Below are 24,212 nucleotides of genomic sequence, written 5' to 3' on the forward strand. Positions count from 1 at the left end.
CCAACCCCCTGCTCAAAGCAGGACCAATTCCCAACTAAATCATCCCAGACAGGGCTTTGTCAAGCCGGGCCTTAAAAACCTCCAAGGAAGGAGACTCCACCACCTCCCTAGGTAACGCATTCCAGTGCTTCACCACCCTCCTAGTGAAATAGTGTTTCCTAATATCCAACCTAGACCTCCCACACTGCAACTTGAGACCATTGCTCCTTGTTCTGGGTGGAACTGACATGCTGGATTTAATTTCCTTCAGGCAGTTTTAAAACCTGGGATAGCTTAGATCTGATTATCAGAGGCACTGAGCAACCACAAATCCAAATGAAATCAATGGGAGTTGAAGATGCTCGTCACCTCTAAAATATTAGGCCCAATACATCTCAAGTTGAGAACCCACAAAAGGAGGCACCTAATGTCTGAATGTCTAATGATCATGTCTGAAAAGGTTGTTCTTAACATTAAGGTTTCATATGCTGTCTTGAGCACTGCCAATTTTCAAAGAACAATTCTGAAAATATAAAAGAAGTTTCTAAAGGAACCACAGGTGACTCACTCAGTATACCTATTCCAAATGGTACCTTCAGTCACTGTGCCTGTAGATAGGAATCTGTGGGTTTTGCATTGAGATACTTTGCAAGATCTGCCAGCAAATCCCATCATTTCTAATCTTTAGGATCCTAATTCTGGACTGACATACCCACTCCCTCTCTTCAACACTGCATCTACCATCCATCTATGCAGCCCACTGTGAGTATCTCAAGTGGGCTCCGCTCCTCCCATTGGACGAGAAGTTTCATTTGCTTTGCCCATCAACACTTACTGTCATTTTCTCAGCATCCGTATGGTCTGTGCTCCATATGAGCTTCACAAATATTGCAGCCTCTGCAACATAGCCCCACCAAGATAAGTTCTCCCCACAAAATTAAGATGTCAGTCTGTCCTGCAGTGGCTCAAGAGTGTGGGTACCAACCTCAGGGCAGACTGTTAAGAAACAGCAAAAAACCCAAATTGGCTGAGAGTTCTATACTTCGATTTTGCCAACCAATTATCAACTGTAAACTCCTCGGGCACTAAAACAGCCTTAACATGGAGTCACAGATAGTCCCCTTGGATACTCCAATCTGTCTTGCCACCCAGGTAGGCTTGCCTTTGTGATAGATGGTCCCTTACGCCGAAGAACTCAGCAACATTCAGATTAGTCCCAGTCCCAAAGGGCCGCTTACCCCAGGTCATGTGCACCTTCGATTTCACACCAAAAACAATACTTGTAGCCAATCCTATAATAAACTATCTAAAGATTTATTATATAGGAAAAAGAAATAGAATTATTTACAAGATGAAATCAAGTAAACATATATACACACAGAAATGAGTTCCAATTTGAAGTTTCAAAAAAAGATTTTGAAATAAGCAACCTCTACGTGTCCTTTAGGGCTAACCCAGGCTAAGCACTGGGGATCTTTTGCTTATGCTTCATAATCCTTGCCCCTCATAGTCCAAGCAGCATAAAGATATAGCTCCTCCTTGTTAGAGGTTTTTATCCCTTCCCCCTTTGCTTCAAATTGCAAATTCAGCTGATGGGAAGAATTCACTTGCACATCTCCTCTTCATGGGGGGGGGGGGGGGGAGAGGGGAGAAAGTCCATTTTGATGTTCCACAATAGTTTGTCTGGTGTTGCTTGATCTTCCTTGTGAGGCAGGACATAACACCTTCTGTTGGAGGCCAACATTTCACACTAATTAATATCTCTCTTCTGTCTGGTGATTTAAGCCATGTCTGCATTATAAAATGAAATCAACCTAACTTACATCAGCATACGCCCATGGCAGAAATTACACCGCTTGTGCGTGTCTACACTTTGCTGCTTGTGTCAGTGGTGCGCGTCCTCACCACGATCACTTGTATCAATTGTACTGCCAGTGTGGGGCATTGTGGGACAGCTCCAGAAAGCCAGTAACAGTCAACATAAGCAATGCAGTGTCTACACTGATACTGTGTTGACATAACAACACTGACCTTGGCTCTATGCCACTCATGGAGGTGGAGTTATTAAGTCAGCATAGGGGGGCAGTTACATTGGCAGGAGTGAAATTTAAGTGTAGACACTTCCAAAATTAGGTTGATGTAAGCTACCTTGCATCGACCTAACTCGGTAGTGTAGAGCAGACCTTACACAGTTATACAGCCTTACAATGCAAATACTCAAATATTACCTTAAAATATGGGATACAGATGTTCTAAGAGATTACAGCACGCAGCAATTTAAAAGCATTCGATAAAGTAAATGTTCAGCACATTTTTATAACTCTAATATCTATTTTAACAATACTAACATACAGGTGCACAAGACTGATTCCAGCTATATATTTGACAATATCCAAGTGAGGCATGGGCCCTTGGCATGAGTTGGCATCACCTAGTTTGCCAGCATCACATAAGAATTGGAAGAAACTCAAAACATCCATCAATGAACACACACTTCCATGAGTTAAATACATGGTTAATTAGTAGTTCTGCAAATGTGTCACAGTATTTTTTTTTTTTTAAGAAATCACAAAATCAGTCACAGTAAATCTAGTAAAAGTAACAGGTTTACCACTCCATAATTTTTTGTAAAAAATGCCATGACATATGAAATTCAACTATAGCTCTTAAAGTCGTAGGTCAATGTCCTTCTCACCACAGCCAAAGGGGCAGCGACCAGCTGCAGTAACACCCTCTGCCCCAGCACCACAACCATAATCCCTGGCCGGGGAAATGAGGAGGCCCCCCATGTGGCTGGGGGCTGGAAAGCGAGCCCACCCTCCATTCACCCCCTGTGGTGGTTCCTGTGTCCCAGGAGACTGGGTCCAGAGATTGAGAGCCAGCTCCCCACACAAAGACTCACCCCAGGCATTGTGATCTGGCACACAGGGTTGCAGTGCCACTCAGGTTTGGCCCACTATGATGGTTCTTGGGTCACTTTGTTTTCCTCATGCTTGAAGCATGAGGAAATCTTGCCTGTGCCTGACTGGGTGTCTGTGCCCTAACACCAGCCTTTCAGATACTCAGCACTCTCCTCTGGGTTATACCAGCCCTATCTTTGTCTTGTAGATTAAACAAGAGATGCAACCCTATCACCGAGTCCCTTTGAATCATTCCTCTGGGATATCCAGCCTCTAACATTGGATACTCACAGAAATCCCAGATCCTCTGTCCCCAGAGGAACACTGTGCCCCAGCTTACTAGTTTTACCTTAAACCCCCTTTCTTGTGTAACACACAGCACTTGCAATAAAACAAAAGAAAAAACAGAGATTCTACAAAAACAGGAAGGTGTGGTAGAAACAAATGGCTAAAATACACAACAAAACTGTAAAATGAAAACCTGTCTCTATACTTATTAATAAGTACCTTTCCTATCTAATAAAGTAGGTTTTCCCCAAAAAGTTCAGTATGCTGCAGAGCTGGCTGGCTTCACAGGAAACAGGATCCAATTTTTCATTAGAACACCCCTGCTCCTCAGAATGTCTCCTCAGCTTATGTTTTCATTAAATAGTCTTTTGTTGCTGTTCATAGACAAGGCAAACCCCTGTCTTGTTGTAATGTTCCTTTTTTTAATATACCTTCAGGAGATTTTGATTGTTTGCAGTTGTCTCTGATGGTTTTCCAATGAACTTCTTAGGATTGGGTAAAAGGCTAAACAATTGAGCCATGCATTGCACCACCAACAAAACAGGGCAGGATGACAATTTCTTCCTGCCTGAATGAACCATTACTGAGACATATTATTCCCTAGTGACCAGGAGTTACTCCAAATCCATAAAGCATACTTTCAATATAAATACAAAATATCAGAGGGGTAGCCGTGTTAGTCTGTATCCACAAAATCAACGAGGAGTCTGGTGGCACCTTCAAGACTAACAGATTTATTTGGGCACAAGCTTTCGCGGGTAAAAAACCCACTTCTTCAGATGCATGGGTTTTTACCCACGAAAGCTTATGCCCAAATAAATCTGTTAGTCTTGAAGGTGCCACCGGACTCCTCCTTGTTTTTTTAATATAAATACATTATTCCTTATATATTACCCCATATATACACCTCATAATGATTATGAATCTTGACAAGTTACAAGCTTTCTCATAGATATCTTACATGTTACTCTTTATGGATAAATATCCTGTAAGACATGTTTGGTGTAGTGAGTTTGTCAAGTCTAAGTAAGAATTATTTGCAAAGAACAAGGGACCTTTCTCCTAGGATCTTCTGTGTCACACCCTCCTACCCCTTTGTCAGGCCAAACCTGAGAGGCACCGCAACCCCGTGTGCCAACTTGCAAAGCCCAAGTCCTGCAGGACACAGGAGCCACCACTGCAGGATGAGTGCACAGCAGGCTCACTCTCCAAACAGCCCCCCGGGATCTGCCCTTCACACAGGGCTGATGGCCCACCTAGAGCCTTCCAACACAAACAGAAAAATCATGGTATCCGTGACATTTTCTCCACTTTGACAAACCTGCAGCCCTACTAATTAGACGTAAGACCAGATCCTTAACCCCTGGTAAGTCAGCAGCACGAAGAGGACTGGGCAGTAGACAAGTATTCCCCTGTCATGGCAATCTTGAGCAGGCATGGGGCATTATTTTCTGGTGCAAGAAAGGACTAGTGACCAATTTTGCCCCAGCATTCCCTATAAGCCACAGGCATAAAGGTGGCATACAGTCAGAAAGAAATGGTTACTTACTGTAACTGTGGTTCTTTGAGATGTGACAAAGCTTGACAAAGTCCTGGCTGGGATGATTTAATTTGGGTTAGTCCTGCTTTGAGCAGGGGATTGGAATAGATGACCTCCTGAGGTCTCTTCCAAGCCTAGTCTTCTATGATTCTATGATGCAGATGTGTATTCTACTTGGGTGTGTGCACACCCAGTGCACCAGAGCCAGACAATTTTGCCTAGTAATACCCGTAGAGGGGTGGGGCTTGTACCTTATGGCCATAGCCCCTCCCCTGGCTATATTAGCCGGTGCCACCTCAAGCCCCCTCAGTCCCTTCACACTGAACACTCAGAGACTAGACTCCAATGGAGGGACAGAGGGTGGTCATGGAATACACATCTGTATCACATCTAGAAAAAACACAGTTACAGAAAGTTACCGTTTCTTCTTTGAGTAGATGCAGCTGTTTATTCCTCTTAGGTGACTCACAAGCAGTACCCACAGGGGGTGGGGCTTGGAGTCTATTTAAACAAGGACTGCAGGACTGCCTTCCTAAAGTTTGCATCTGCTCTTGATGCCACAGTAATGGCATAATGGTTCATAAACCTATGTATCAATGACCATGTGGCAGCCCTGAAAATATCCAATATTGTGACGTCACTTAAGAATGTTATTGACGTAGTCTGCATTCTCAGGCTAGGTCTACACTACGGGGGGAGGAGGGGTCCGACCTAAGATACGCAACTTCAGCTACGTGAATAGCGTAGCTGAAGTTGTGTATTTTAGGTCGACTTACCTGGCTGTGAGGACGGCGGCGAGTCAACTGCTGCCGCGCCGCCGTCGACTCTGCTTCCGCCTCTTGCCGCGGTGGATTTCCGGAGTCGACGGCAGAGCCATCGGGGATCAATTTTATCACGTCTTCACTAGACGCGATAAGTCAATCCCCAATAGATCGATTGCTACCCGTCGATCCGGCAGGTAGTGAAGACGTGCCCTCATAGAATGAGCTTGTACCCATAGAAGGGGGTGTAGCCGAAGCTGTTTCGTATGCAGTCTTGATTCAGGAAGTTATCCACTTAGAGATCATCTTTGAGGAGACTGCCTGTCCCTTCATACAGTCAGGATATGACACAAACAGATGAGGTGAAGACTGGAAGGACTTAGTCCTGTCCAGATAAAAGACCAAACATCATCTGATGTCCAAAGGGTGAAGACACTTGCTCCTCAGGAGATGAATGTGGCTTAGGAAAAAACACAGGCAAATATACCGTCTGGTTTAAATGAAATTGAGAGACCACTTTAGACACAAATTTTGGGTGCAGCTGCACCATCACTTTGTCTTTGGAGAATGGTGTGTAACAAGGCTCTGCGATCAAAGCCTGCAACTCATGCACTCTCCTTGTAGGTATTATTGCCACGAGGAATGCAGGATTTTTTTACATAACAGAGGAAAGGGGCAAGATGCTAGAGGCTCAAACAGAGGACCCATGAGAGTTCCTAACATCATATTAAGGTCCCACCAGTTCCCATGCCGGTGAATGGAGAATCTCACCATCACAGCATTGAAAAAATCCAATCCTCCATGAATGGGTGGATGAAAGGCTGAGATCACCACTGGTTGCATCCTCAATGAGCTAAGCTTAAGGCTGATAACTGAAGATGCAGCAAATACTCTATGATGTCTTGGATACTAGCCAGTATCAAGCTGAACTCCGCAGGGCAAGGACCACACTGAAAAAAAGCTTTCACTTTGCTGAACAGTCCATCTTGGTAGAGAGCTTTCTATTACTGAGTAGGACCTATCAAACTGTCTCCAAACATCTCTCTTCCTCCTCATTCAACCATGGAGCAGCCATACCATGAGATGCAGGGAGCTGAGCATGGGATGCAACGTATGACGGTGATTCTGCATGAGCAAGTCAGGCTGGAACATAAGGGATAAGAAGGTCAGAAAACCAGCACCACCTCAGCTATGCTGGGGTGAGGGTGAGCTTGGCCCAATCTGCCTTCAGTTTGAGAACGATTTGTGGAACAATCAGGATCGGAGGAAAAGCACACAGGATAGCCAATTGCCAGCTGAGGTGGAAAGTGTCGTTCAAAAGCAGAACAGATAGCATTTTCTTTTGTCCCTTGTATCAAACAGGTTGACCACTGGAACATACCACAATGCAAAGATGACTCTCCAAAGACTGGACTTCAGAGACCACTTGTGGTTCAGGGAAAAATTCCTGCTGAGATGGTTCACAAGATGAGTCTGGACTGCCACAACCTGATCACCTCTTGGCAAAGCACCCTGGAGTGTGCTCAGCTTTGCCTCTTCACATAATAACATGTGAATTACCAAACCCTTGATGAAGTCTAGGAAAGCGAGACAGGCATTGTAGATGGCCCGAAGCTCCAAGACATTGATATGCAGTGGAGCTTCCTGCTCCAACCACAGATCCTGAACCTTCAGTGACCCCAAATGCACTCCCCAACCTACCAGGGAGTGACAACAGTCCTGGTTGGTAAGGGTCATGCAAAGGAAATGTCGTGACCTACATTTCCCTGAACCATCCACCACTACAAGAAGTCCAGGATCAATGGAAGGAGACAGACCAACCTGTCCCGGTGATGAAGGATTGGACAGTAAACAGTCCTAAGCCACATTTGAAGAGGGTGAAGGCGCAACCTGCGTGCATGTGGACATGTGGCCTAAAAGCCTCAGGCACATACAAACGGTCATGGAAAGCTGAGACTGCAGATTGAGACAAAGACAGCGAATTGTCTGGAAATGGTCAGTTGGCAGAAACGCTCATGAAGTCATACAGTCTATTAGGAACCCAGTGAACTCAATTTTCTGTGTGGGGACCAGCGCTGACTTTCTGGTGTTTAGGATGAGACCCAGACACTCGAGTAAGCACAGTGTAATGAGTACGTGAGAAAGGACTCTTTCCCTGGATGTGCCCCGAGTAGCCAGTCGTGCAGATATGGGAAGACGTGGATTCCTTTCTTCCTGAGGTATGCTGTCACCCCAACTATACATTTAGTAAAAACTCAGCGGTCAAGAGACAGACCAAAGGGAAGGACTGTGTACTGTAAGTGACAGTTTGCCACTACAACCCAGAGAAATCTTCTGTGACTTGGGAGAATCACCAAATGGAAGTAAGCATCCTGAAGGCCCAGAGCAGGAAACCAGTTGTTCTGAGTCAATGCAAGGAGGATAGTTGATAGCTGTCCAATTTACAAAGTCATACATGGACAGCAATGCCTGCTGGTTTACAATCTGCATTTGCAAGGAGGAAGAAGTGTAAATCTTTCTGCCCATTAAATCCATCCTTTTGGAGTCCTTGTCCTTAGACATGGACTTAAAACCTCCCCTGCTGGGTTCTATCATCCACTGCAGTTCGACTAGGGAATTTAGGGCCAGATGAGAGTGAAGAACATAAGAATGGCCATACTGGGTCAGACCAATGGTCCACCTAGTCCAGTATCCTGTCTTCCGACAGTGGCTTCAGAGGGAATTAACAGAATAGGCTATTATCGAGTCATCTATCCCATGTCATTCACTCACAGCTTCTGGCAATCAGAGGCTAGAGATACCCAGAACATGGCGTTGCACCCCTGACCATTTTAGCTAATAGCCATTGATGGACCTATCCTCCATAAACTTATCTAGTTTTTTTTTTTTAATCCTGCTATAGTTTTGGCCTTCACAACATACCCTGGCAATGAATTCCACAGGCTGACTTGCATTATGTGAAGAATTAGTTCCTTTTGTTTATTTTAAACTTGCTGCCTATTAATTTCATTGGATGATCTCTGGTTCTTGCATTATGTGAAGGTGTAAATAACACTTTCCTATTCATTTTCTCCACACCAATCACAACTTTATAGACCTCTATCATATCCCCTCTTAGTTATCTATTTTCCAAGCTAAAACATCCCAGTCTTTTTAATCTTTCCTCATACGAAAGCTGTTCCATACCCTTAATCATTTTTTTTACCCTTCTTTGTACCTTTTCCAATTGTAACATTTTTTTTTAGATGGGATGACCAGAACTGCATGTAGTATTCAAGGTGTGGGTGCACCATGGATTTACATCTTGGCATTTATATAGTGGCATATTTTCTGTCTTATTATCTATCCCTTTCCTAATGGTTCCTAACATTCTGTTCACTTTTTTGACTGCCATTGCACATTGAGCAGATGCTTTCAGAGAACTATTCACAATGACTCCAAGAACTTTTTCTTCAGTGGTAACAACTAATTCAGATGCCATAATTTTGTATGTATCATTGAGATTATGTTTTCCAATGTGCATTACTTTGCATTTATTAACATTGAATTTCATCTGCCATTTTGTTGCCCAGCCACCCAGGTTTGTGAGATGCCTTTATAACTCTTTGCAGTCTGGTTGGGACTTTAGTAATTTTGGCAAAATTTTCAGATTCACCCCTTTTTCCAGATCATTTGTGAATATGTTGAACACAACTGGCCCCAGTACAGATCCTTGGGAGACACCACTATGTACCTCCCTCCATTCTGAAAATTGACCATTTATTCCTACCATTTGTTTTCTGTCTTGTCTTTTCTTGTCTTTCTGTTTCAACCCCTAGGAATGTACCTGTTGGACAATCAAAGGAGTTGAGAGGACCTTCCCTCTTATCCCATGACTATTTACTTTGCTTAAGAGCCTTTGGTGTAGGACCTTGTCAAAGGCTTTCTGAAAGTCCAAGTACACTATATCCACTGGATCACCCTTGTTCGCATTTGTTGACCCCCTCTAAGAATTTGAATGGATTGCTGAGGCATGATTTCCCTTTACAAAAGCCACCTCAACTCTTCCCCCAACAAATCATGTTCATCTACATGTCTGATAATTCTGTTACTCACTATAGTTTCAACCAGTTTGCTTGGTACTGAAGTTAGGCTTACCAACCTGTAATTATCAGGATCACCTCTGGAACCTTTTTTAAAAATTGACATAATATTAAATATCCTCTAGACATCTTATATAGAAACTGATTTAAGCGATAGGTTCCATACCACAGTTAGTAGTTCTGCAATTTCATATTTGAGTTCCTTCAGAACTCTTGGGTGAATACTCTCTGGTCCCGGTGACTTATTACTGTTTAATTTACCAATTTGTTCCTAAACCTCTTCTATTCACATCTCTATCTCAGACAGTTCCTCAGATTTGTCATCTAAAAAGAATGGCTCAGGTGTGGTAATCTCCCTCACATCCTCTGCAGTGAAGACTGATGTAAAAAATTCATTTAACTTCTCCACAACAGCCTTCTCTTCTTGCATGCTTGTTTTCTTTAAAATGCCAGTCAATTTAAATTTTTCCTTTATTAAACTTGTTCACTTCAGTTACAACTGAACTTGTTGGCCATTTTTCTGCCTACATTCATCTTATTTTCAGTGGTATGTTTTTGGAATTTGACATCTCTTTTTGTCACATCAGTTAAATCACTCAAACAACCTAAATTCCCCTCCAAAAAAGTTACCTTAATCCCAAAACTAATTTGAACTTTCTATCTAAAGTTGTTTACTTTAAACTGTCTAATCTGAAATGACCCCCTAAACATTTTCTGTTAAGCTACCAACAAATTCAACTTTAACAAAAAAATCATTTACCTCACTGAAAGCATCAAACTGATTTCAGATTTTACTATTGAAGGACATAAATCCACACCGTGTAGAGGTCAAGCATAGGAGTTTATTACACACAGCGCTGGCGGAGTGTCACCTTGCTTATTAGGCTCAGAGACACTGTCAATCAATTGATTACAATAGAATATATAGATTTTCCATGGGCGGGGGAAAGTGACAGGGTAGGCAGTTCCACAGGTTTTGAAGCAAGGCAAGATAGCACATTAGCCAGTGGTTAACAGATTACATAATGTCTCCACCCATAGTCTCAAGTTAGCAAGTTAACATTTAATTAATACTTTGATAAAATGTTATTAGTATAAAATATATATGTTGAATTCTGATTTGGGGGTCTATAAGAATGGAGCAACTCCTTTGATTGTCCAACAGGTACATTCCTAGTGGTTGAAACAAAAACTGTGAAAGTATATGGCAATAAAGTATATGGCATTCTATTGATCTAAAACATTATAATGTATTGTCACAGCTTGTTCTAAAAGTGGTTCTCTGAGCTTTTTCATGACTGACTGTAAAATAAATAGACTCATAGAATTATAATGAAATAATTCCATGCCTAATTTACAAGTATGAAAAGAAAGCAGGTAGACTCACAATGACAAGTTGTCAGATTTCACCGAGTAACAAAGATCAGGATACATGCCTCGTTTAAATATTGTAAAATAAAGAGGACCCAATTCAAACTGTGGGCAAAGGGCCTGTATGTTGTCAAGTTTGAGTTACAGGAAAACAGAAAAGTGTCACAAACTAATTAAATTCTATTCATCACTGACAATAGAATGTCTCCTTTATGTCTTAAGGCAAGCATTGGTCCCTTGGAAGGGAGGTGGAAGGATGCCATATTTTATACTGACATGTGCCAACTTTTCATAAACACAAGGTTGGATCTGGGGGAAGAACGTTTGCCTACACTAACACAATAGGAACAGGGATCCTTTGTTCAATTTGAAACATAATTATTCAGTTATTGCTCCAATATCTGGCATTTTGCTGACCAGGCCTATCTTAGCAAAGGCAATGTTATCTGTTTACCCCAGCTTTCTCTTAGCTAATCACTATTTGCTAGGCCTCTGGTCTCTTGACCATACTCTGGACCTTGGGCCTGGAAAAGAGCTGGCACAATCCATATACACCTCTACCCCGATATAACGCAGCCTGATATAACATGAATTCGGATATAACACGGTAAAGCAGCGTTCCGGGTGGGCGGGGCTGCGCACTCTAGCAAATCAAAGCAAGTTCGATATAACGCGGTTTCACCTATAACGCGGTAAGATTTTTTGGTTCCCGAGGACAGCGTTATATCGAGGTAGAGGTGTACCAGGTTGTTATATAAAATGCACATGGATTTTAACCCTTCACTATCTTCAATTTATTTACTTAAGGCTATGTCCACAGTTGAAGCTGGGGATACACCAAGCCTTTGAGTTTGCCTACACTGCAATGTAAACCCAGGCTCAGACTCAGGCATGTGCCCAAACCTCCCTTCTGTCTACACACAAATCTCTCAGACTCGGGTCAGAACCTAGGGTCCCAGGAGCCTATGGGTGGAGGGTCCAAGCCCATGTCAAGCCATTACCCAGGATTTGAGCCCTATTGCTTTGCAGTATAGACACAGCCCCGCTTGGCATGTGTCCCAGGAGTCTGCCAAAGATACCCCACAATCCTATCAGCCAACTTCCTTTGTCCTCTCTAGCCCAAAAATTTCCGGCTGACTCAACTGAAAATGGAAGCTACCTCCTGCCCCCTTGGCGCATAGCAATAATTCAGTGAATCAATATTAATCCTTCCATTGTCTTCTGACCACCGCGCTGCAAACACTCAATGAGAAAGCCTTCTGTGTTTGCAATGGAGACCAACCAGAACAGGCCTTTTGAAAAGTAAGCTGCTTCATGGTCATCAAACAAGCCATCAAGCAAGATTTGTGAAATGCAAATGAAGAACTTTAACAGAAAAGTGCTAATTTCAAAGGAAGTGGTCATTGTGTATGCTGACTGGAGGTCAAAGACTCAAAATGCATTCCTCAGTCTCCATCATCAAAGGAAAAGTCCATGTGGGTAGTGAAACCATGAGCTTGTAGCTTCTTTTCACAGAAAACAAGCTACAAGTATGGATTCAGGGAAAGATCCTCCATCTCTGGACTGCTTGGCCTCCTACAGAGAAGTGTACCAGATGCAAACCAGAAATCCCAGAGACAATCTAGGTACCCTGACTTTTGGGAAACTGGAAGTTTATTACATCACTGCCACCATTTGGAATTACAAACTGTGACTCACCTGTGCGTCTATTTTACCTTCTTTAACCTCTCAATAACTCTCATTTCCTTTTCTTAGCTAATAAACCTTTAGTTAGTTTACTATAGAATTGGCTCCCAGCATTGTCTTTGGCGTAAGATCTAGAGCAGGGGTTCTCAAACTTCATTGCATCGTGACCCCATTCTGACAACAAAAATTACTATGTGACCCCAAGGGGGTGGGTGAAGCCTGAGCCCGTTCCGGGCGGAGGGGGGGCCAGACCTGAAGCCGAAGGGCTTCAGCCTCGCCACCCAAGGCTGAAGCCAAAGCCTGAGCCCCAGCAAGTTAACGCCAGCCCTGGTGACCCCATTAAAACAGGGTTGTGGTCCACTTTGGGGTCCCGACCACCAGTTTGAGAACCGCTGATCTAGAGCACCAATTTCATCTGGGGTGACTAGTCTCTTGGGACAGGGCACAACCTGATGTGGTGTGATTTTTTATTTAAGTGACTTTTTATCACAAAGTGCAGTTTGTCTGGGTGATAAGGTAGACTGGAGAGTCTAAGGGGACTGTCTGTGACTCCATGGTAAGACTGGTACAGTGATCCAGAAATTCACATTTGTCACTAGCTTGGTGAAATCTAATTATAGAACATACCACCAGTTTGAGGTATCTGCCCTGTTTTCTGACAGTCTGCCCTGAGGTAGGCACTGACGGTTGTGAGTCACTCCAGACAGTGTGACAATCATACAATCTTGATTTGAAATAATAAAGTTAAACACATGATCAGGAGCAATTAAACATTACTAAGCAAACACTATTGCTCTATAAAGTTACGTATAGCAAATCACACTTCAATCACTTCCTTATATGAACCCATACTCTGACTTCTCTCCCTGCCATTTCATAATTTATCATGTCTTTCATAAGCACATTGCATGGATGGCACTCAAGCCCCCACCCCACCCAAGCACTGAACCCCCCAATTTAATTGATCCTACCCCACTCCAAAAGCACATTCTTAGAGTACTATTCCTCCTCTTCCATTGGGCCATGCAAGTTCATAATGTGAGAACACAAAACATCCCTGACTTCTGTCACCTGGGTGAATCCAGTCCCAACTGTGGTAGGTACACTTTCTGGCTGAGTGTACTGATTCAGCAGCCCCTCTCTGTCATAGGTCCATTCGGGGGGGAAATGGTTCACCTCTGGCTTCACAAAGATTGTGAAGAGCACAGCAAGCCACAGTGATGCAACAGAATTAATTATACTGTTATCCAAATGGGTCTGCAGACATCTCCAACAGGATTTCAAACTGCCAAAAGTACATTCAACAACGATTTTACACCAGCTGAGAGCATAATTAAACCTTCTTTTGTCAGGCTTCGGAAATCAGAGTACAGTTTCAGAAACCAAGGCAAAAGAGGGTACACGGGGTCCCCCAGAATAACAGTGAGGACAGTAACTCCACATTTTATGTCATCATTTGGTGGGAATAGCATCCCAGCCTGTCTATGAATGTAGATTCCCAATCAGCAAAAGACCCTGGCATCATGAATTTTTCCAGTGTAGCCCACAATGACATTCACAAATTGATCTCTGTGGTCCATGAGGGCCCGCATAACAATGTGGTTGTTATTTATGTACTCATGTGCTCCTGGTTGAGGGCAAACTATGGCCACATAAGTCTCATCAACGGCCAAAATGCAGTTTGGAAACTCCATTCTCTCAAAGCAAACAATTACTTCAGTAGTATCTTTCATGCCTTATACCTTGGGGTAAACAACATGTTGGATTGCCTGAGAAATCCTCGCCACCATTCTACCCATAGTCAACTTTCCAACACCAAATTGGGTGGCAACAGACATGGAGCAGTAGCTTGTGGCTCTCTGCCAGAAGCATCAGTCTATGTAGGGGACATCAGCAGCTATACCGAGTATACAGAGCAGCATCGTGCAAGTACAAGTTTGCCATGCCAGGTTACTCTTCCTCCTCTGCCACTGTCTCCTCCTCCTTCTGCTCCATTATGAGCTCTGTCGGTTGCCTTTGCTGGGTCAGAAAATGCCGTCAAAATGTCCGCCAGCACCTCATGGAAGCTCTACCCATTTCCTGAGACAGGAGTGAAAGCGCAAGCAAGAACTTCTTGGAAAGGGGGCTTCTCCATATTGCTCAGCAGGCTGTTCAAACTTCCTGTAACATGCAGGGTGGGCAGTAAAGCTTAGTCACAGTGCACCACGGACAAAGGACTAGAGTGGCCACATTTCAGGAGGGAGTACTCCTGGGGGAATTCTGCACCACTGCGTCCATGCAAAATTCATGTCCCTTGCAGATTTCTTTGTTTCCCCACAGAAAAATGACTTTCTGACGGGGACACAAAGGGAAGTCGCAAGAGCAGTCATGCAGTACTCCCCAGCAGCACGGGAATGTCATTTCGGGCAGCCAGCAGAGAGGTAAATCACTGCAGAGGTGGGGGAGCTGGTAATGCCCTGGCCAGTGTCTCCTACCCCTGTACTAGGCTCAGCTGCTTGTCCCAACAGGGTGGGGGATGATGGGACTTCCTCTTCCCTTTCAAGGAGCAGCCGGGTCTGGGTCAGACCTACCCCCAAAAACTTCCCCCAGCTGCAAAAAGCTCTGCACACACCCCTGCTTCCTGCTCCCATTGCTCATCAGCCATGGGGGGAGGGGTCACTATATGGGGAGCTGCTACCCTGTCCACCTAGTCCCCATGCATCTGCACCCCCACACCCCAGACCCAGACCTACCTGCCAAGCCAAACCCCCTCCCCCACCAAGCCCCCCCACCTGAATGTCCACCCTCCCGAGCCTCACACACCCCTGCACCCAGACCCACCCTGCACCCAGACCCCGCACCGAGCCTCAACCTCCCCAGCACTCAGACCCCTCCTGCTGGGCCCCACTCCCCCTACATCTGGATTCTGAACCCTGTACCTATAACACTGCCTACTGAGCCCCCCACACTCAAACCCCCCACCCCAATGAGCCCCACTCCCTCAGCACCAGACCCCACACCCAGAACCCGCATCAAGCCCCAACCACTTTCACCTGGACCCACCTGCAGAGTCCCATTTCCCCTGCTCTCAGAACCCCCCAATGTGCATCCAGATCCGGCCCCCCACTGAGCTGCTTGCACCCAGATTGCCCCACACAGAACCCCCTCACCTGGATCCCCCCCACACTTGTATCCTGCTGGCCTGAGCCTGCCTGCCCATGCCTGGTGCACCTGGCATAGAGGGGCAGGGCCCTGAGGTGTTTCTGGGGTAGGCCCAGCCCTTGCACTATGTGGGGTGGGGGGCTGCAGCACCATCTCCCACCTCCATGCACCCAGTGGCCTGTACTCCCCACTGCCATTTTAGAGCCTCCATATTTATTTATTGACAAATAAAATTTGCAGAATTTTAAAATATCATATGAAGAATTTTTAGTTTTTTTGGCACAGAATTCCCTCAGGAGTAAGGGGGCTACAGAGTCTAAAATATGATTGATTCAACTCAGGTCTGCTTGCTATGGTGTGGAAGCCAGAATCCCAGGCTCAAGCCCAGGTTCAAAAATTCTTAACACAGGGTTAAGAATCAGTGTAGATGCTGAAGCCCAGGATCTTCTAACACGTCCTCTGATTCAGTCCCACTAACACCAAGCTTACCTTGCACTATAAACATACTCTGACAGGCTATACAAGGCTTCTAGTCCCTCTGCCGGCCCTGCCTATGCTCGTTTTTTAGCACTGTGATAAAAAGAGCTGAGGCCTGGCCACAGCTGGTCCGGGTCAGCTGACACAGGCTCATGGAGCTATAAAAACTGCAGTGTGGCTGGTCAGTTTTGGGCTAGAGCCTGGCCTCTGGAACCTTCCCCTCAAACTGGGGCCCCAGAGCCCAGGCTAGGCATCTACACAGCAATTCTACAGCCCCACAGTCTGAGCCCCAAGAACCCAGGTCAGCCAACCTGGCCTAGCCTCAGACACACTGCAGGTCTTTTATTCCATGTGGATGTACCCTCAAGGGCTCACAGCTAGCCCAGTTGGTCTCCTGAAGCTGGCAATCACAGTGTAGTACAGGAAATTGCTCCCTGTAGGAATGTGCTACTTATGATGTACTGAGCATATTCACACAAACTGAGCATGCTCAGAACATCTGCTGCAGCCACTGCCCTTCACTCTGCCCTTATTAGCCGTAAGATTCTGCTAACTGCTTTTTACAGGGGTTAAAAAGGGGCAAAGAGGGCAAATCGGAGGAGGGGGGTGGCCAGGGTCTGAGCAGGGGACGAAAATTGACTCGTCAGGGGGGTCAAGCAGCTGGAAGCAGGGTTAGGATAGGGGCTGAAGGCAAAATCAGGGATGGGAGGGGGGAAGGAGATGGAGTTAAGCCCAGGGGTGAGGTGCTGCCAGAGGGTGACAGAGGGCAAAACCTCAGCACAAGCAGGGGCAGAGGTGGTAACAGTTACCCCCGTGGACTGAGACATCAGTGTTTGGCAAAAATAACAGGGTGGGAGGAGCAGAGGGGCTTTTTTATTTCCCCTCCCACAGACAGTACCTCTCAGTATGGGCTTCCCATGGCTGAGTTCTTAAAGGCATAGGCATCTCAATACCTAGTCACTGCAGCTCCTCTTTGATGTAACCTACTGAGGTGTTGCAACAGGAGACTTAATTCAGTGAAACCAGGCCTTCCCTACACCACCACCCCCCAGGGGCGCTACACCCCCCCTGAATTTCCTCAACACCCACCAGTGGTCAACTAGTTACAACGGTGTTGCCAATTTTGTCATTGGTTAGAAATTTGAATTGAAATTGAAACATTAATACACACTTTAAAAGCATAGACAATGTATGATAAAATACTTGTACCTGGAAAAGTATAATAGGTTTGAAAAGTATGAACAAAGACTAGCTTCCTCACACAGCTGTTGTTTTTTCTAACAATGTTGGCGCATTATGATTTGTAAGCAAGGTCTGAATGAGCTCTCCCCTGACAGCTAATGATAAGGCAGGGAAAGGGGGAAGGCTTCAGGACCAGATTGTATTTACATGAACTCACCTACTCTGCCTAGGTATCCAGCAGACAGAGCTGTGTTGCCCAGGTGATCAGTTTTGGCTGGTGTTGGGAGTTTCTATACTAAACATTTTTATATTATATTATAATTAATTTTTACATAAGAATGGCCATATTGGGTCAGACCAATGGTCCATCTAACCCAGTACTCTTCCAACAGTGGCCAATGCTAGGTGCTTCAAAGGAAATTAACAGAACAGGGCAATTATTGAGTGATCCATCCCGTTATCCACTCTCAGCTTCGGGCAAACAGAGGTTCTCAGAACATGGCATTGCATCCCTGCCCATCCTGGCTAATAGCCGTTGATGGACATATCCTCCATGAACTTATCCAGTTATTTTTTTAATCCTGTTCTAGTTTTGGCCTTCACAACAGCCCTTGGAAAAAAGTTCCACAGGTTGTCTGTATGTTGTGTGAAGAAATACTTCCTTTTGTTTGTTTTAAATCTGCTGCCTATTAATGTCATTGGGTGACCCCTAGTCCTTGTGTTATGTGAGGGAGCTTTTCACTTTCTCCACACCAGTCAAGATTTTATAGACCTCTATCATATCCCCCCCTTAGTAGTCTCTTGTCCAAGCCGAAAAGTCCCCCAGCCTTTTTAATCTCTCCTCATATGGAAGCTGTTCCATACCCCTAATCATTTTAGTTGCCCTTCTCTGTACCTTTTCCAACTCCAATATATCTTTTTTGAAATGGGGCGATCAGGACTGCACGCAGTATTCAAGATGTGAGCATACCATGGATTTATATAGTAAAAGTGGAGGAGCTTGGTTTGCCAGACTGATCAGCAAAGACAATGCTGACAAACTATGTGAAAAGGCTGCAAAACACCAATCCTCTGGACTGCATCAACATGCAGAAAGCCTTACAAGCCAGTCATTGTCAAAGCCGATTTTAGAAGAAGTACTTAATGAGGTTAAGAATGCTGGAGCCACAACATAGTTTATGCAAACAAACATGGCTGTCACATAATACTTTCTCTTTAAGCAAGAGATACCACACACTACAAACTGGAGGCCAATGTTAAGTGCATTGTCATTTGTTAATCTGGAAATTGGACACTGGTTCCACCCAAGACCAGCAAATGCTCACTATCTTTCTGCAAGAAACTCAACTGACTGGTTAGAAGCATTCAGTGCAAAGACTCAGCGGTTGAAAAAGTGAAGAACCCTCTCACTGCATTCAGAAAATGTACATACAGGGCTGATGAATGCACCGATGCAAATGGGTGTCAAGTATTAAGTCACGACCTATATTATCTTGATTTCAGTGGTAGGTCAGTAGATAAATTTCTAGATGTTCAGGTTATAGAAGACACATCAGCTGCATCTCTGAAACCCACATCTTAGAAGAGTTAAATGCTTGTCAATTGAACCCCAAACAGATGGCTGCTTGTGCATTTAATGGAGCTGCAAACTTCTCTGGAAGACATAGTGGAGTATGAGCTTTTACAGATGCCTGTCTTATAAAACAGACAATTGAGTGGAGGCACTATCAGCAATGGGGATGCCATGTGATCAAGACAGAATAGAGAATTTGAATACAGAGTGGAATATCATACGATGAACAAATGTAGATTTGATTTCAACTTCTTCTTTATCATCACTAATGATTCAACCCAATTTTTGTGCTATGTTTCCTGGGATGAAAGAAGTAGGAATTCATCTCTTTCTACTCCCTGTCTCAACAGCTACAGTTAAGCATTCTTTTTCCTCACTGAATAGAATTTTGTGTTCTGAAAGAAGTCGCCTTCTGCCTGATCAGGAGCATATCATGAAGGACTGGAAGTATCTGACACATGAGAAGCCACCAAAAATGAATGCACCGCATTCGAAAAGTTTATTAACAGAGTTGTGCAAATTTACAAGAAACCAAGAAAGATGTAGATATAGTGCTTCATATAGGCTTGTATAGCCAACTTTAATTTGTGTGATGATTTAAAAACATGAGTTAAATCTAATAAAATGGTCATGAAACATATTTGTTTTTACGATGGTGCCATAAAGCCCACCTTTGCCCTAACAGTCTCACACCTCATCGGTCCTCACCCCTCCCCTGTATTTTTGAACACTGTCCTATCTCAATTTCTGTGGAAAGCATGGCAGTGAAATATTTTTTCTGTGCGATACTTGTTTATATCACATTCTGTCAGCTGCAGGATTCAGCATCAATTATCCTCCTAATGTAAATAGCAGGGTAGGTTTGTTTATTTTGCTAGGCTGCTTCACTGGCTCATTTGTTCATGGGAGAAGCCTGAACCTCTAAAGAGCTATTCGCCTTACCAAAAACATCACATCAGTTTTTCAATAGAACTCTTTGCCTCCTCACTAAGGTTTTTCTGAGTTTGAGATCCTCAGTAGCAACAATTATAATCAACCTATGTCATGTTTTATAGAGATCATGAGCACTTTACCAACTCCAGGCTCAGCTATGGCTCTAAAGCTTGAGCAATGGCAGGGAGGAAAAGAAGGTGGTACATCTTCAAGCAATGGTGATAGGAGCAGTGTTTGTGCTGGTGGAAGTCAGGGGAAGCCCTGGGACCACCAGGAGCACTGTGGAGTGAGGGTTGCCCTCACCAGTACAGAACAGATGTAACAGCATGGACTCCATATAGTGCATGGCTCCTCTGAGGTGCTCAATATAACTGGCAGTGCCTTCTGCCTCTACCCGTTTGCCATCAGGGTATTTAGGCAGCAGCAACATTACAGCTTCCACATGCATGGGAGTGTTTGGGGGAAGGAAAGGACTTTTTGGCCCTCATCTCACCTCCACCACCACTAATGCCTCTGTGTGATGGCAGCCATATTTTGATCCTGTAATAAACAGATAGGAACTGCTTCGGCCAGGAAAAATTTCAGGTGAGCATCGATGGTCCTCAGTAAGGGAAATAGGAAACCCAAAATACTTCTCTCTCCTTTCTACCCAGCCCCCAGAGAATAAAATATAGCTGCATGGAGACAAACCCATCTGATTCATCTTTACCCTACAGACTTCAAAATCTATTTCTGAACAAGCCCTTTCATCTCCAATGAGATATTAACCCAATAGCTTGCCGAAATCTACGTTCCCTTTGATCAGAAACCTTTCTCAGTCAAGGCAACAGGACAAGTGCATTGCTGCCTCTGCCTCTGCCTACTTGCTGAGTTGATGAGATCGCACCAACATAGAAGTATACTGAAGGCGAACTCTAAGGAAATTAAGAGTTTAAATTATCCTCCACATGTCCCACATCCCACTAACATGAATCCAGGCAGGGTCATTTGGACGCTGAACACTTTATGCTTCCATCCCACACCACTGTCAAATTTTAGTAAATTAGGACAAGTCAGCACGTAAGAACAGCACGATACAACTATATGTATCAGTAACTGCTAATGGTAACAATTCACTACCTCTCCCTGCTACAGATAGCAACTTCCTACTGGTAGTAGTTTCACATACCCTACAGTGTAAGAAACTGCTATCTGTAGGAATTAGCTACATCATATAGCAGTTTTTAGCAAATTAGGACAAGTCAGCAAGTCTAAGGGAAAAGCAATTGAAGACAACTGACAGTTTTTCAAAGAGACATTATTAAGGGTGCAAGAGCAAACTATACCACTGAGTAGGAAAGATAGGAAGTCCGGCAAGAGACCACCCTGGCTTAACCAGGAGATCTTCAATGATCTAAAAATCAAGAAAGAGACCTACAAAAAGTGGAAACTAGGTCAAGTTACAAAGGATGAATATAAACAAATAACACAAGTATGTAGGGACAAAATAAGAAAGGCCAAGGCACAAAACGAGATCAAACTAACCAGAGACATAAAGGGTAACAAGAAAACATTCTACAAATATATTAGAAGCAAGCAGAAGACCAAGGACAGGGTAGGCCCATTACTCAACGAGGGGGGGGGGGGAATAACAGAAAATGTGGAAAGGGAAGAGTTGCTTAATGACGTCTTTGTTTCGGTTTTCACCAAGACGGTTGGTGATGATTGGACGTCTAACATAGTGAATGCCAATAAAAATGAGGTAAGATTAGAGACAAAAATAGGAAAAGAACAAGTTAAAAATTACTTAGACAAATTAGATGTCTTCAAGCTACTAGGGAAATGCATCCTATAATACTCAAGGAGCTGACTGAGAAAATATCTGAGCCATTAACAATTATCTTTGAGAAGTCATGGAAGACAGGAAAGCTTCCAGAAGACTGGAAAAGGGCAAATATGGTGCCAAACTATAAAAAGGGAAATAAGGACAACCCTGGGAATTACAGACCAGTAAGCTTAACTTGTGTACCCGGAAAGATAATGGAGCAAATAATTAAGCAATCAGTTTGCAAACATCTAGAAGAAAATAAGGTGACAAGTAACAATCAGCATGGATTTGTCAAGAACAAATTGTGTCAATCCAAGCTGATAGCTTTCTTTGACAGGGTAACAAGCCTTGTGGATGGGGGGAAGTGGTAGACATGGTATATCTTGACTTTTGTAAAGTTTTTGATACTGTATCGCATGACCTTCTCATAAACAAACTACGAAAATGCAACCTAGCTAGAGCTACAATAAGGTGGGTGCAAAACTGGTTGGAAAACCATTCCCAGAGAGTAGTTATCAGTGGTTCACAGTCATGCTGGAAGGACATAACGAGTGGGATCCTGCAGGGATCAGTTCTGGATACGTTTCTATTCAATACCAATTCAATATCAATGATTTAGATAACTGCATAGAGAGTACACTTATAAAGTTTGCAGACGATACCAAGCTGAGAGGGGTTCCAAATGCTTTGGAGTACAGGATTACAATTCAAAATGATCTGGACAAACTGGAGAAATGGTCTGAAGTAAATACGATGAAATTCAACAAGGACAAATGCAAAGTACTCCACTTAGGAAGGACAATCAGTTGCACACATACAAAATGGGAAATGACTGTCTCGGAAGGAGTACTGCAGAAAGGGATCTGGAGGTCATAATGGATCACAAACTAAATATAAGTCAACAGTGTAACACTGCTTCAAAAAAAAAGGGAACATCATTCTGGGAGATATTAACAGAAGTATCGTAAGCAAGATACGAGAAGTAATTCTTCCGCTCTACTCCACGCTGACTAGGCCTCAACTGGAGTATTGTGTTCAGCTCTGGCGCCACATTTCAGGAAAGATGTGGACAAACTGGAGAAAGTCCAGAGAAAAGCAACAAAAATGATTAAAGATCTAGAAAACATGACCTATGAGGGAAGACTGAAACATGATAACCATTTTCAAGTACATAAAAGATTGTTACAAGGAGGAAGGAGAAGAATTGTTCTCCTTAACCTCTGAGGATAGGACAAGAAGCAATGGGCTTAAATTGCAACAAGAGCGGTTTAGGTTGGACATTAGGAAAAACTTCCTGTCAGGGTAGTTAAGCACTGGAATAAATTGCCCAGGGAAGGGAATCTCCATCCGTGGCGATTTTTAAGAGCAGGGTGGACAAACACAGTGTCAGGAATGGCCTAGATAACTTTGTCCTACCATGAGTGCAGGGGACAAACTACTATCTGTAGGAATTTGTTACATCCGTTTTTTTACAATAGCAGTTTCTTACACTCCATTACGTATTAGTAACTGCTACAGCTAGCACATTCCTACAGGGAGCAGTTTCCTACACTACAAGCGGCAGTGGACCAATCAGATCAGACCAACCAGCCATGGGCCGCTCCCACAAAGCAGCCGCCGGCCCCTTCCTAGGCTAGCGTCCCAGAGTCTCGGGAGAGTGGGCGGCGCGGTCCCAGCCCTCCCCCACCTCAGCCCCGGAGGCACGGCCCCAGCCCCACCCCGGAGCGCAGGGCCAGGGCACGAGCCACAGACGCAAGACGGGACTAGCGGCGGAGTGTGGGAGCGGCGACACCTGGTTGTTGCGGGTGGCTCAGCCTCCCCCCGCCTGTGATACCTGCCGCCCATGCAACCGGCCTAACTTCACAGCTGCAACGGAGAGGAAAGTTCTTGCGGCCACAGTCCTTACGCGCCACACGCGGGAAGGCGCCGCGACGTCAGCTTCCCGCCTCGGCTCTTCCGCTGCCAGCTCTGTGTGCGCGAGCCCCGACCCGGCCGGCACCAGCGCAAACGGAAACAACCGCTCCCCATGGCCTGATCCGCTGCCATGGGGAGTATCCCGCACCGGGTGGCGCCCTGGCTGGGACTCCTTGCCCCCGGGAGCCCCTCCGCCTGGCGGTTTCTTCTTTGTTTACTTACCGTATTCTTCTTCTTTTTACTGATGTCATGTGACTTTTACCACTTTTCACCAAATAAATGCTCATGACAACTTTACCGGAGCTACTTGTTGCCGTTCCCAGCTTTCCTGGCCCGCGGTCTCCCGTCTTTCCGGGGACTAACGTGGCAGTTCAACAATATTTTGTTGTCTTTTCACCACCCAAAATGTAAACGCCACCCTTATATCTGCACAGGGCGAGCTCCGGGTTTGGGGGAGGGCTAGAAGTCTGTGCGTTGGTCTCAGCCTGACCCCACTGGGGGAACTCGTGGTGGTGGCTCCTCACAAAGGCTATCAAACATTTCCTTTTCCAACCACTATCTTTCAATTGCTTATGCTT

At 44.5% G+C, this 24,212-nt stretch overlaps 1 protein-coding gene across 2 annotated transcripts in view; it reads right to left on the reverse strand.

Moving 5' to 3' along the window:
* The window catches only part of MAJIN (membrane anchored junction protein), a 45,121-nt gene extending 21,285 nt beyond the window's left edge, over nucleotides 1-23,836 (reverse strand). Inside the window, exon 1 of one of the 2 annotated variants that reach the window (XM_065582411.1) lies at nucleotides 23,555-23,836. The gene's annotated coding sequence lies outside the window, so the exon portion shown is untranslated. The remainder of the gene's footprint in view (nucleotides 1-23,554) is intronic. The other variant, XM_042846144.2, reaches the window with a different exon arrangement.
* Nucleotides 23,837-24,212: the final 376 nt, after the last annotated feature.

The sequence above is a fragment of the Chrysemys picta genome, chromosome 2 (assembly GCF_011386835.1).
Source record: "Chrysemys picta bellii isolate R12L10 chromosome 2, ASM1138683v2, whole genome shotgun sequence".
Taxonomy (NCBI): domain Eukaryota; kingdom Metazoa; phylum Chordata; order Testudines; family Emydidae; genus Chrysemys; species Chrysemys picta.